Source organism: Carcharodon carcharias, chromosome 18 (genome assembly GCF_017639515.1).
Source record: "Carcharodon carcharias isolate sCarCar2 chromosome 18, sCarCar2.pri, whole genome shotgun sequence".
NCBI lineage: Eukaryota > Metazoa > Chordata > Chondrichthyes > Lamniformes > Lamnidae > Carcharodon > Carcharodon carcharias.
In genome coordinates this window covers 93,760,364-93,775,789 of record NC_054484.1, presented here as the reverse complement: position 1 = coordinate 93,775,789, position 15,426 = coordinate 93,760,364, and the positions used below count along the sequence as shown (strand labels likewise).

Below are 15,426 nucleotides of genomic sequence, written 5' to 3'. Positions count from 1 at the left end.
CAGTTTAATTATGGTGCCCTGTGTGACGTTACAGCTTGGCGGGCAAATCAGAGACTGCCTGCTAGCAAGACGGCATGTTTCCTGTGGGTGCACAATTAACGAGGCGGGAATAGGACAATATGGCACAAAAAGCCGCCATTGCAGCTGGTGGGTAAAACGTCCTTTTTCCTGCCCGCTACTGCATTTAGTGTAAATCTGGGACAATTATGCCCATAGGCAATTTCTGATATATGTGGATAGAGGAATTTATAATGGGAAAAATTGACAGTAAGAGTGCACACATGTAAGTTTTATAATTATTAGAAGTTTAACTGCGAAGGATCTCATTGTAATACAGGTGAACTGTTTATCAGTTGGCTTGAGTTCTTAAATTTCATTATAATTAAAAAATGAAATCTATTTCAATTGAAAAAAATGGTTGTGGGACTTAGCCAGTAAAGAATGAACCATGCCCATATTAACGCAATGAGCACAAAATGCTGAACAGCCAGCTTTAACATGCTTCTAAACTACTGGAGACTGTTCATTATTTGATTCTGGTGACGTGATATTTCCTAATCACTAAGGTAAAGGTTTTTTTTTTCCATTTTAAATTGATGCAAAGGAGGAGTTTGCTCAAGATTATTTGATGCTGGGGATTGAAATGGTTAGATTCTAAGAAATTATAGCATAAAGCCTTTTTGGAGAGTGCATAAGCAGGTGGAAATGAATAAAGACTGAAAGCAGGCGGTAAGTTGGTGCATGTGATAGCCGTATCTACTACTCAATTGCCTTATTAAGGCAAATCTTGCGCTCTCGAGATGACATGTTACCGCCACTCAAGTCACTTCCTTCCTCTTAATGCATCTATTTGACATAAGCTGCATATGTTCTCTTCTGACAGAAGAAAGTGAGGACTTCTAAAAGACAATCACAGAGTTTAAAAAAAAATCACTCTGCTTCTCTAAGGTAATGATGGTAGTTGGGCTTGTACTTTTTTCTCTAAGAAATTAGTTTTTTAATGCAAAGGAACCAAAGTTGAGTTTTGGCGTGCTGCGCTGGAATTAAACAGTCACCGTGAGTTGAGCACAGTCAGTGCTGTAAGCATGTGATTATATCTTTAATCAAAAGTGCAGGAAGCCTGTGGTTAGGCTGTGTACCAGGCAGACATATTGATAGTCACGTTGTGAGTATATAACTGTCCAATGTTCAACTGTCACTTTGAAATTTTTGAAAGGGAATCATTGCGCATTATGGAATGTAGCATTTGTTAATTAGTTTGCTCAATCTGCAGTATGCATTTGGCATGGTCAGTGTAAATTATGCACCTTGGTTAATACTTGTCAAGGTTACTCGGCGTGATATCGGGTCGCAGAATACAGTGTGCTATTAGTACAGAGCTAGTTTCTGTTAATACACCTTGTTCTTTCTCTCTTGAATCTTATTAGATTTAAAATGAGTATTGTTTTCTGATTTTAAAATAGTATTGTTATTTGAATGGCACTTTCTTGTATCTGTTTTAGGCCCTGGCTTCCAACTGCACTGGGAATCTGACTGAATATACTTTAACTTATTCCTGTCTTTATCAATGGAAATCAAAAATGTTCTACAGAATCTCCAGACGGTTCAGTTGCTGAATGTGATGACCTGCATATTTTTGTGTTTTTTAAATATATAATTTTAATTCATATTTGACAGGTTGCAGATAAGAAAGTGTACGCACAATTTTTTAATTTGCCCTAAAATCTGTAAAAATACTGCATCAAAATATGCTATAAAACCATTATTACAATGCAATATTGTAATTTATCCTTGGAATTATCTCAGTATTTAAGCCAAAGATAGAATATTTGAACTTAATGGATCAATTGTTCTTAAAATTTCCAAGATTTACTTAGAAGTCTTAGTTTGATACAGCTTTTTCTCCCCCCCAAAGAGTTAACTATTTTTAACCCACTTGCTAATTCATTGTGTAAGCAGTGAAATCACAGAAACACTCAAATCTATGAATTGCACAGGCAAGTCAAACTAGGTACTTTATTAAACGCTCCTCATGTACCATTTATTTAAATGACATAGTGCAACATTAGTAAGAACTGATCGAGCAAGCAGAAGTGCTGCTGTGCTAAAGGAAGTTGGGAAACTGAACATAAAGTAAGTAAAAGTTAGGCATTGCAAAAGCATGGAATACATTTTGTAGCTTGTTTCTGATGAAAAACTTGTAGGTACATTATGAGAATATTATCTTCCAGTTTTGACCACACCCGCGCGCCCCATCCCCACCATTGTGGTTGACAAATGTATAGAATGTGTCTTTGGCTTGAGTGTGTAGCTGCTGATGATTGTTAGTGGTGTTGTTAGCAATCAGATATTTAGATAGAAAATAGTGAAATGAAAAGCATATTTAAATACAGCGAATTTGTAGGAAACGTTAGCTGGTTTAAATGGCAATGTATATAATGAATTGTAGACAGGATTAAGTGAGTTTTTTTTCTCTCATTTTCCCTGAAATCTTCTGAAGTGATTTTTTTTCAAATCATGTGTCTGCAACATAGTTGGGGACAGGGTGGGGATCTGTTTCTAGACTATTGCTTCAGATGCCTTTGAAGCAGCCAGTGAGAAGTGTGTTTTGAGTGACTACAGATGACTGGTCCTCTGACAGTCCCCAGTTTCTGCATGGCATCTCCCCACAGTGACATTACTTAGTTCAGAAGGTAGCCATATGGGTACAAACACATATCCAACATTATTTTTACAGATTTAGGACAAATTAAAAAATTGTATGTACACTTTCTTATCTGCAACCTGTCAATATGAATTAAAATTATATATTTTTTTAAAAACGCAGAAATAAACAGGTCATCATATTCAGCAACTAAATCATCTGGAGGTTTTGTATAACAATTTTGATTTCCACTGATAAAGATAGGAATAAGTTAAAGTTCATTCAGTCAGATTCCCAGTGCATTAGGCAACCAGGGCCTAAAACAGGTACAAGAAAGTGCCTTTAAAATAACAATACTATTTTAATTCAGAAAACAATAATATTTTTAAATCTAATAAGACTCAACAGAGAAAGAACAAGGTGAATTAACAGAAACTAACTCTGTACTAATAGCACATTGTATTCTGTGACCCAATATCATGCCTTGACAAGTATTAATAAAAGTGCATTACAGTGCTGCACAGGCTGTGCCACTGTGCTGTTTTTAAAACTAATGCTTGTGTTCCTTTAGCTGGTTGCATTGGACAATGCCTCAAAGTGTGTTCAGTTAAGGAAGACAAATTAGTGGATTACTGAGCAGTAGGGAAAGGGGTGAAATTGAACAGGATTGGGGTGGTGGATCAATGAGTAGGGTTTTGGGAAGGGTTTTGAAGGCGTTGGAGATGGAAAAGAGGGAGAAGTTGATGTTAGGGCATGGTGGATGAGTGACTACAAATAGAAGCCCATCATCATACAAGCACGAGAGCTGCATTTGAGGAAGCAAGACAAGAGGAAATCACAAACACTGTGGTTTAGCTGTGGAGGAGTTGAAAAGTGAGAATAATAATTTTAAAGTCAACACTACTGGATCATAGGGAGCCAGTGGAACTTGGAGACAACAGTATCTTGGAGTATTGAATTTGGTGTGGTCTCATTGTTGTGTGTGAAAGTCAAATTGAAAGGTTCTGAACAACGTGTAGTGGAAGAGGTGGGAGCTTACTTGTGAAGCCAAGATGCATTCCAGTGGATATGAAAGAAAGGAAAGGCTTATATAGATGGTATTTAGAGAAATTAGTGTATTTCTTCTTGATAAATGTATTAACTTATTCTTGTAAAAGCTTTCACAACAATAATTCATTTTAGCCATACAGACTGGCAACTGGTACAAAATCCCACTCTCTTTACTTCATCTTTAATTGGCATAGCGAATGGGAGTGAAATCTGCTGAAAAAAAATCACTCCATGTTTGTCAATATTGAATGCCAAAAACTGTTTCCAAATTAGCTGCAAGTCAGTGAAACCCATCCAGAAGAGAGAGCCTGATGGGTTCTCAAGCCTGGTTGTGTAGGTAGTCTCCACTAGCTAACTCTCAGTGCCCCAAATAGCAGGGCCACAACTGCCCTCAGCATGACGTTTTACTTGAAACAGGCTTGCTTTTCCATTATTTCCATTGATTAAGTTTAACTTAAAAATTGGGGAAAATATTTTACAAAAGCTTCTATATGTGCCTGCACTCTTGGTGCAGGTGCAAATTTGAAAAACAAAATCACCTCAGTTCAAATTTTTAACTGAGATGAAAGGAGAACCGTACTGTCAAGGTGGTCCAGCCACCCATCTGTCTAGCATTAGTTGAAAACCAAGCAAATGGCAGAAGTGGTTTAGGAATATTTTGTAGCTAACTATTGGCTAACAATGTTAACTATTGGTGACTATCATTTATCTTCCTGAAAAAACATAATTCCTTATTGATAACTGTATTAACTTCTTGTAAATGCTTGCACACAATAATTCATTTTAATTTTAGACTGGCAACTTGCAAAGCAGAAGTAATGATTCGGGTAATTTTTGGGGAGAACTAATACTGGAGATATTAGAACAGTTCTGAGATGGGGAACAGTAGAAGCAGTGATTCCCCCAGATTTATTTTTCTTATCCTGGTTTGTGAACCAGCCCATGGCATACATAATCTAGCAGTGGGTGAGAGAGGAGCTGAGCCTGTAATACATTTCAAGGCATAAAGTAACAAAGTATGTCAGATTTAATCCTAAAACTGTTATTATTGATCATTATTGCTTTTATTTTTTTCCCCCAGACAATTGCTAATTATTGGAGATGGGCAACAGTTGTGTTGCAAAATAAGAACGTAAAAAGTTGAAACACAAAAGCCTCTGTGGTCCATACATATATCTTAACCCAGAGATTGAACCAGCATGATACTAGGGATACAATAGGTACTCTGAACGATTTAAAACACTGGGATTATTTCTACTGGAGTAACACGAGCTAATGCAGCACTTAATAGAGGATTTGAAAATGATGAAGGGTTTTGCTAGGGTAAGCAGGGAAAGAGTATTTCCTCAAGTTGGGGAGTCAGGGTTGATGAGTCCTCATTTTACAATCGTTACTAATAGAGAAAGCAGAGGTTAACTAAGCTCAATCCCTTTAGAGAGAGGGTGGTTGGAGCACAGTTTGCTTTAATTGCCACACTGGGTAATTGAAGCAGAAATTCTTTTAAGGAAAAAATAGATAAACATTTTGAACCAGAGGAAGATTCAGAGCAATGGGGGGTGGGGATGTTGCGGGGGTGGGAGGCGGGAGGAGAGCAAGGCAGTACGATGAATTTTGCAAATACAAGACTGGCTGAATCGCCCCTTTCTCTGCTTTAAACATCTATGTCTTTATAAATTAGTAGCTTTAGACATAGGGAAAGTGGTTCCTGTTAGACAAAATATTTTGTGTTAAATATTGAACTTTTTTTTGAGTTTGGCACATACTCAGTTAATGTAATATGCTCCGCTTGTTGTTAAAGCCAGTTTATATACTTTAGGCCAGCTTCTTTTTATTTGGTTTGCTTTCAAATATAGTGTAGGTTGAAAACACTCACCTCCCCATAGCTTGCATGATTTTACTTCCCAAAAAGTGAGACTCATGTTGCATTTTATGCTTTATTCCAGGATGCATGGCCTTGGGTCAGAGTGATAAAAGTAGGGCCATGTTATCTTGCTCTCTAAGATTCATCTTGTGATATTCAGCATATGGTAAAATATGAGACAAAATGGAACCTGCTGTATTAGTCATTTCCTGTTTCTGGTTTGCCCTGAGCTCTGAATTGAGAGGAGAGATTTGTTACCTGTCAGTGGAGATTTCAATCAATAACTTATTTACAGTTCAATTTCAGGTGAATTTTAGATTTGTTTTACAGCTTGCATTGTATCTTCATAAATACATTGCAACAACAAAACTACACCTGGAAAGAAATATCCAATTTTAGAGGTACCAAAACATCTCCCCATTTAGTATTGAACAGTGTTGATTTCCATCCTGATGTTGTCCTTTTTTTAGGCACACATGGGGCACTGGTGTGATAAAAATAATTGCTGACTTACCGCTGAACGTCAGCCTAAGAATTGGTACAATTTAGGCAGCCATTGTTCCCAATGGAAACAGAAAGGCACCGCACTAAAATATTCAATTGAAAAGAAAGACTCGTATTTACATCGCACCTTAGATAGCCTCAAGACCTGTCAAAGTGCTTTACAAACAATGGTTTACTTTGGAAGTATGGTCACTGTCCTAATGTAGGAATTAGGGGTCAACTAGCATTGTCATGACCCCTAGTGTAATTTTGTAACTTCTAGTGTCAATTAGCACTGTTATTGCTTCTTCCTTAACCAGCCCACAAAGTATGGGTGGTACAGGTCTTCCATTAGGTGATTTCCTTGTTGCTATGAGTGTGAATAAAAGTTTCTCCGCTGCTTAAATCTGCTGCTCTGTTAACCCCTCTTCCCCTGACCCTAATCCCCTTTAGGATGCTGCTGCATGCTCATCATCAGCGACTGCCCCAACGCAGATTCCCCATTGTCCTGAATGTGACACAGCCTCGAAGCAGCTTGCCTGCTCAATTTAAATGAGGCTTGCCAATGCCAACCAATCTGGTGTCCTGCCAACATCATCAGCCAAATCATGCCCCAAAATCAACCTCAGTATGTTGCACATTGACCAAGTTGGGTCAAGATCTGACCATGTAATGCCATTTTATTAGAGTGCAGTTATTAAATTCATTCACATTTATTGATAAGTTTGAGAAATTTGCAAAGATGTCAGCCAGAATTTTCCAGCCCCGCCAGCAGCAGGCATTGTAGGGGGTGGGACGAGAGAATTTGGAGAACACCCAAAAGTCGATTTACTTTTGTCCACTCTCCAAATTTCTCTGTCCTACCCATGACGATGCCTGTTGCTGGAGGGGCTAGAAAATCCTGCCCGTTATCTACACATTTTGGTAATGCTCTATTTTGATCAGCTGTAGTTCAGTAGCAGTACTCTTGACTTTGAGTCAGAAGGTTGTGGGTTCAAGTCCTACACATGAGAGTTGAGTACACAAGCCAGGCTGACACTCCAGCGCAGCACGGAGGGAGTACTGTACATTTGGAGATACAGTCTTTTAGGTGAAGCATTAAACAAAGGTCTCTCTGCCCTCTTGGATGCAAGTAAAAAATCCCACGCCACTATTTTGAAGAAAAGGCCCTCCCCTGGGCCAACATATACCTTTAAGCAACATAACTAAAAAAACAGATAATCTGTTATTCTCATTTGTGGGTCCTTGCAGTGTTCATGTAGATTGCCACGTTCCCCATATTACAACAATGACCACGCCTCAGAAAGTATGTCATTGGTTTTAAAGTGCCTTGGGACATCCTGAGGTTATGCTTTATAAATGCAAATCCTTTCTTTATTGGTTCCTTAACTTTACTCAGAAGTCTATTTTTTGCTTTGAAAAGGCTTGAATTATACAATGGAGTGATTTGAGCCATTTTAATAAAACAACACAGGATTGTGGTTTTTATACAATATCAACTTGACTTGAGTTGCAATCTAAATTAAATCACTTGGAATTGACAGGAGTGAATTGTATGATCTATATTGCACCAGGACCCCTGCAACTAAATTAACACTATTCTGCAAATGTTCAGAATTAATAACTTCTACTGAGAGTCATTGTACGCCTATATGCTTTAAAAATGAGTTTGTTGTTCATGAGATTACTGCTTTTTTAACAGACAAATAGAGACATCTAAATTTATAGATGTCTGCTACACATCCAATACATTTGGGTCCATATTTTGTGCAATGGAATCTGACAAATTACCTATTTAATTTTTCATGATCTACGTTAGAATCTGACAGCAAACATCTGGAATGAATAACTGTTGGCATCAATCTTTATATAGTCTCTGAACTCTGGAAAAACGTCAGTTTATTCTTGTAAGAAGGCTCATAGCTGATCAGAATTGCACCAAAGTGTGAAGGAGATATTGATTTTGAATTGGATGAGGAAAAAGTTAGCATCAATCTCATTTGTCAGTTTTGAAATGAGATGGTGTACCTCATAATTTATTGTGTACTCAAACATGTCATGAAAATAAAGATAGATCTTTGCAAATATTTGATGCTTAAGAATGATTCTGATCGGCATCTAACTCACAACAGCTCTCTGACTACAAACTATGTGTATTTGGGGGTTAACTGTAGTAGTGGGGGTTGGGGGTGGGGGGAGTTACAAAGGATAAAAAAAAGCAGATTTTAAGCAAGGAGGTGGAGAGAATTTCTTGAATCTTAAATCGGCCAATCGAAAAACCAAAAGTTAAACACAAAAATAAAAAGGAGCAAAGGTAGCATGGAAATAAAACTCATCAAATTAGTAACAAATTGTCATTCAATGGGTTATACTAATGTGACATTGTTAATGTAGGCAATCAGCTCAAAAAATGTCAATTGTACTGCTGCATAGCTTTCAGCCCAGGCTCATAGATTATGCAAAGAAAAGATGGAAAGACTTGCATTGATATGGTGCCTTTCATGACCTCCAGATTTCTTTTAAAAAAAAACAAAGAAGCTATTGGAACAGGTTTTTGACCAAATCTGTAGGTCACACCCCCAAAAGAACTTATCACCAGGTAGGTAACAAGTAACCACCCTATTGGTCTGGAAACTGAACCATTCCAATTCCATGTTACTGACCATAGTTTGAGAATGAAAGTTAAAACTTTGGGCAGACCAAAGCAACGATGAGCCAAGTCCCAACAATATTTTTAATGAGATTTTGCAAAATGTTTTCAAAATTATTATTTTTTGTGCAAGAGCCTTGTGTTAAAACACTGTGGAAACTGCTCTGTTAAAGACTGGCACAGATTTATATTGAAAATTGACTTTCCTACTGGTAGATTTTATTGTCCCACCACCTACTTCCCTGGAACCTAAATAGTCTCTCCTCTCTCTCTCACTCTCTCTTTCTCTCTCACATCAAGTAGAGCAACACAATTATTTATCATTTTTAAAATTATTTCACGGGGTGTGACGTTATTGGCTGGGCCAGCATTTTTTTGCCTATCCATAATTGCCCTGGAGAAGGTGGTGGTGAGCTGCCTTCTTGAACTGTTGCAGTCCATGTGGTGTAGGTACACCCACAGTGCTGTTAAGATGGGAGTTCCAGGATTTTGACGCAGTGACAATGAAGCAATGGCGATATATTTCCAAGTCAGGATGGTGGCTTGGAGGGGGACTTGCAGGTAGTGGTGTTCCCATGTGTTAGCTGCCCTTGTCCTTCTAGTTGGTACAGGTCAGGGGTTTGGAAGGTGCTGTCAATGGAGCCTTTGTGAGTTGCTGCAGTGCACCTTGTAGACGGTACCCATTGCTGCCACTAGGTGTCAGTGGTGGAGGAAATGTTGGAGTGGTTGATGTGGTGCCAATCAAGCGAGCTGCTTTGTCCTGGATGGTGTTGCGCTTCTTGAGTGTTGATGGAGCTGCACTCATCCAGGAAAGTGGAGAGTATTTATCACAATCCTGACTTGTGCCTGGTAGATGGTAGACAGGCTTTGGGGAGTCAGGAGGTGAGTTACTCTCTGTAGAATTCCCAGCCCCTGACCTATTATAGCCACAGAATTTATATGGCTGGTCTAGTTCAGTTTCTGGTCGATGGTAACTCCCAGGATGTTGGTAATGGGGGATTCAGCAATGGTGATGCCATTGAATGTCAAGAGGAGATGGTTAGATTCCCTCTTGTTGGAGATGGTCATTGCCTGGCACTTGTGTGGCACGAATGTTGCTTGCCACCTGTCAGCCCAAGCCTGGATATTGTCCAGGTCTTGCTGCATATGGGCTCAGACTGCTTCAGTATCTGAGGAGTCGCAAATAATGCTGAACATTGTGCAATCATCAGCGAACATCATCACAACTACATCCTCAGGTCATTGATGCAGCAGCAGAAGATGGTTGGGCCTGGGACACTACCCTGAGGAATGCCTGAAGTGATGTCCTGGGACTGAGATGATTGACCTCCTACAACCACAACCATCTTCCTTTGTGCTACGTATTACTCCAATCAGTGGAGAGCTTTCTCCAGTTTTGCTAGGCCTTCTTGATGCCACACTCAGTCAAATGCTGCCTTGATGTCAAGGGCAGTCACTTGCCACAATATAGCTGTTAATATCACATCAGAAACATAAAAACAGAAGCCTATTGGAAGTAAACAATTTCATTGATTTTTTTATTGTGTCTATCCGCTCCACTCCAAATCTGGAAATGAGGTCCAGACAAACAAGAGATATAGCTCTGAAGTCTTGATAAAGCATTGTTTTTTTCTAGCTGCTTATCACCACTAGATCGTGCAACATTATCTAATTTGGAGTGCAGTAATGAATCTATGTAGATGAAACAGTTTGGTTTATTTAGCAGTTTTCATTTGCAACTTGTGAAAAATGCATATATTTTTAGGAGCACGGAGGAAGTTAAAACTGCTTTTCAATTATTCCCAAACTATGTTAACCATTCAAAACAAATAGTCATTTGGTAGTACAGAACTTGAATATTGCTGAAAAAAGAGACATAGCAAAGCTTTTCATCTTTCACTCATCAGGACACTTTGCAAGAATACCAATATAAGGGGAAAACAACACTTTATACTGTATGAGAAGAGACTGCTGATTGGTTGGCAGGTGAACTCTGATTGGTAGAGGCACTGCCATTGAGAATGCACCAGTGATGGTGACTGACAGTTAACTGCCAAACATTGAAATTTAAACCAGGCGGTTTGATGCTGATTGGTCAAGGCATTGCTCTGAGGAATAAACAAGTGAATGGTTGTATAAGTGACAACCATTCGCTGACTCATTCCTCAGGGCAATGCCTTGACCAATCAGCATCAAACTGCCTGGTTTAAATTTCAAACAATGTTTGGCATTTAACTGTCAGTCACCATCACTGGTGCATTCTCAATGGCAACACCTCTACCAATCAGAGTCCACTTTGCCAATCATTCAGCAGTCTCTTCTCATACAGTATAAATTGTTGTTTTTCCCCTTATATTGGTATTCTTGTGAAGTGTCCTGATGAGCGCAAGGTGAAAAGCTTCAACATGACTTTTTCAGCAATATTCAACACAAATTAAAATTGCATCCTAATGCACAGCTAAGCTTGCAAAGATATCCTCTTTCTAGAGAATAACTGTAATGTACACAGCTTCCCTTGTTGTGTTTTTGGAAATACATTGCGCAATCTAATGTGGCATGTCTACACAGCAAGTCAGGATCAAGTGTAATATTTAGGTGAACTGGGTTAGATAATTGTAACAGAGTGTGATGATTTAATTCAATTCCCATTTTAAACTTTTTATATATATGTATATTTCAATTCAAAATTTTTAGATCCAGATTTTTAATTTTTAACTGCCATGTAAATGTGTCACCTTTATTTATCTGTAATTACACCTTCTTGTCAGTAGTGGCACAGCAGTGCTTCCATTAGGAGGGCAGAGTATAATTGCACCATGACAAGTTTTTACATAGGTAGTTCACTTTATAAATGTGGACATAATTTATAGTGAAAAGGTTGGCAATAAGTACATGCAGATATAGGAATTTTAATAAATTACAGATTATGCCTCCCATTTTGGAGGAAGTGCTCTCATTTCTACATCATTAGTACATTAAAGCATTTTGAGATTTATTACATGATAAAAAATTAGGGTAATTCATTCAAGGAACACTTCTTTTTAATTTTGAAGTTGTCACACTACAGCGCTGCGTGATGCAGGTGACTGGTTTTTTTCACATAAAAGACACTATTTCAATTACGTGATACATATTTCTGAATTAAATTCTGAATTCAAGGGCTCTCACAATCTCCTGTCTCCTGCCGAGCTGGATTACATATGTAGAATGTGTAAGAATTTAAAACAGCCGCAAGTCATTTTCAAACAAATCTGTGGCTCATGAAGTGAGAATATTCTTAATATAGGAGGTGAGATAGGAAATGTAGCTTTTTTGGCACACCTCCTCATTTGTGATAGCGTTCGTGTGAGCTATTTTTCCCTGAGTCTTATTGTTTGCACCTAACCAAAATTAAGATGTTGTCACATGTCTATCAGTATGCTGTAAATTCTAAGCCTGTGCATCAAGAATTTGTTTCCAAATTAGAGATCACTACCACACTTGCAGCAGCTTTGAAACTAATTCCTTTATGATTGATGATGCTGCTTCCATTTAAGTGAAAGGCCGTGCCTCCCCCTGTTCCTCGTCTACTAAGCACCAGAAGCTAAGCCATTGACAACCAGGTAGTAATTTCACTAAAATCGTGCCATTCCATTAACTTCTTTAACAGCTGTTTTGAGGCATGCAGTTTCAATTACATCCGAGTGCACTAAAAATGGGTTTGACAATGCACAATATGCAATGCATCTCATGTGGTACTGGGACCTTTTAATCCCTTAAGTGTTTTGCTTGAGCACCAATAGACCAATTAAAAGGATTAATTATTTCTTTTTCAATCACTGATTGCATTTAGGGAATAATTTTATTTTCTGCATGTTTCACGTTTCCTCAGAAATAAAATGTTCACTTTACTGCAGTTTTTCCATTTTTTGATTCAATCATGGTATTCAGTGTCAATGGCAAGGCATTTATTGGCCATCCTGAGCTGCCCTTGAGAAGGTGGTGATAGGCCTTCTTCTTGAACCGTTGCAATTCATGTGGTGAAGGCATTCCCACACAGTTGTTAGGTGGGGAGTTCCAAGATTTGACCCAGTGACAATAAGGGAACAGCAATATAGTTCCAAGTCAGGCTAGTGTGTGACTTGGAGTTGATGTTCCCATGTATCTGCTGTCCTTGTCCTTCCAGGTGGCGGAGTTCACAGGTTTGAAAGGTGCTGCCAAAGAAAACTTGGCAAGTTGCTGCAATGCATCCTGAAGTGGGGAGGCTGTGGCATAATGGTATTGTCACTGGACTTGTAATCCAGAGACCCAGGATAATGCTCTGGGGACCCAGATTCAAATCCCCCCCCCATGGCAGATACTGGAATTTGAATTCAATAAAAATCTGGAACTAAAAGTCTAATGACATCGATTGTTGTAAAAACCCATCTGGCCTTTTTGGGAAGGAAATCATCGTATCAAACCTACATAAAATTGGACCAATACCACATGGACTGCAGTGGCTTAAGAAGGCAGCTCAAGGGCAATTAGGGATGGGCAATAAATTTAGCCTAGCTAGCGACCACCCACATCCAATGAATAACAAAAGTAAACATTGCAACCATGATGCACTGAGGGTGATGGGAGTGGATGAGGTGCTAATCAAATGGACTGCTTTGTCCTACATAATGGGTGACGGTCCTGGTGCACCCCTTGGGCAAATGGAACATATCCCATTGCAACCCTGATTTATGCTTTTGTAGGTGGTGGAAAGGCTTTAGGGAGTAATGAGGTGATGCACTCGTTGTAGCCTCTAATCCGCTGTACATGGTTGAGTTCAGTTTCTAATCAGTGATAATGGAAAGGATGTTGTTGGTGAAAGTAATGCCATTGAATAGCAAAGGGAGGTGGTTAGATCCTCTCTCGTTGGTTATGGTCATTGGCACTTTGTGTGGCATGAATACTAATTGCCACTTATAAGCCCAAGCTTAGAAATTGTTCAGGTTGTGCTGCATGTGGTCACATGCTACATTATCTGAGGAATATAACACTATGCAATCATCAGCAAACATCTCCACCTCTGACCATTGTCATTGATAAAGCAGCTGCATTGATGAAGATGGTTGGGAATTTCTCTGAGCAACTTCTGCAATGACATTCTAGGGCTGAGACGATTGGCTTTCAACAACAACAGCCATCTTGCTATGTGCCAAGCACTGCTTGTCCCCCTGTGATCAACATTGACCTGAAGTTTACTCAAGTTCCTTGGTGCCACACTCGATCAAATTATGCCATGAGCCCAAGGGCAGTCTCTCATCCTTCCACTCTGGAATTCAGCTTTTGTGTCCGTGTTTTATGTGGAATAGAATATTTATTTTATGGAATGGGTTTACAACCTACAGAAAAATATAATACATTCAGGGCTAAAGATATTTTTACAGACAACTTCTGAAGTGTGGCTATGATGCAACCTCAGGATAGCCTTGTTACAGTGCATGGACTGATTGAGATGTTTACTGATTACAAATCTATCTGTCATTTGGGTGGTCTGTTTAGAAAGGAAAGAAATACTCTTTTGAAAGAATTATGAAAAGAGAAACAGAGAATGTTCCAGTGGGTGAAAGAGAATCTGTAGCAGTTGTGTGCAAGGGAGTAAAAGTGACTTTGTTACCTTAGCAACAGTGAGTCGGTGGGACATACTTCTGGGTTCTTTCTGTGCTAAATTTCATATTAGAAAGATTCGAATAGCAGCTCAGTGTTTTGTTTAAATTCCCTGCACTTGTTATTTGTGCTTTTTATCCACTGGTAGGATGTGCGCATTGCTGGCAAAGCCAGCATTTAACGCCCATTCCTAATTACCCCACTCCAATCCGTGTAGTGGAGGTGCTCCCCACAGTGCTGTTGGGGAGGAAGTAGCAGCCACAATGAGGGAATGGCGATATAGTTCCAAGTTAGCTTGTCGTGTGACTTTGAGGGGAACTTGTGGTTGGTGGTGTTCCCATGCACCTGCTGCCCTTGTTTGTGCAGGTGTTAGAGACTGAGGTGTTCTGTGGTGCTGTCAAAGAAACCGTGGTGAACTGCTGCAGTACATCTTGTAGATGGTATGCATTGAAGCCATGGTGCAGTGGTAGTAGAGTGGATGAATGTTTAAGGTAATGGATAGAGTGCCACTCAAGTGAATTGCTTTGTCCTGGAGGTGTTCTTAAGTGTTGATAGAGCTACATTTATCCAGGCTATTGGAGAGTATTCAATCACACTCCACACTCGGACCTTGTAGATGGTGGAAAGGCTTTAGGGACTAAGGAACTGATCCAGTCGTTGCAGAATTCCTAGTTTCTGGCCAGCTCTTGTAGCCACAGTAATTATGTGACTGGCCTGGTTATGGGCGGAATTTTACGCCCCCTCCCACCGGAGGGATCTTCTGTTATCAATGGAGTTTTGAACAGCTCACCGCAATTTCTGGCCCCACCCCCGCTGTGATGGGGGCCATAAAATTCTGCTCTATGTTTCTGGTCAATTTTGATTCCCAGAATGTGATAGTGGGGATTCAATGGTGGTAACGCTGTTGAATGTCAAGGGGAGGTGTTTAGACCCTCTTGTTGGAGATGGTCATTGCCTAGCACTTGTGTAGCACAAATGATACTTGGCATGTATCAGGCCAATCCTGTCCAGGTCTTACTACAAGCAAGCATGGACTGCTTTAGTATCTGAGGAATTGGAAATGGATTGACACTGTGCAATCATCAGCAAACATTCCCACTTCTGGCATAATAATGGAGG

The 15,426-nt window shown here is 39.4% G+C and overlaps 1 protein-coding gene across 2 annotated transcripts in view; it reads left to right on the top strand.

The window, feature by feature from the left end:
• Positions 1-822: 822 nt before the first annotated feature.
• Positions 823-15,426, top strand: part of LOC121290659 (plastin-2-like) — a 62,389-nt gene continuing 47,785 nt past the window's right edge. The window contains exon 1 of one of the 2 annotated variants that reach the window (XM_041211398.1): positions 823-948. The gene's annotated coding sequence lies outside the window, so the exon portion shown is untranslated. Of the gene's footprint in view, positions 949-1,092; positions 1,166-15,426 lie in introns of those variants that run through there. The other variant, XM_041211399.1, reaches the window with a different exon arrangement.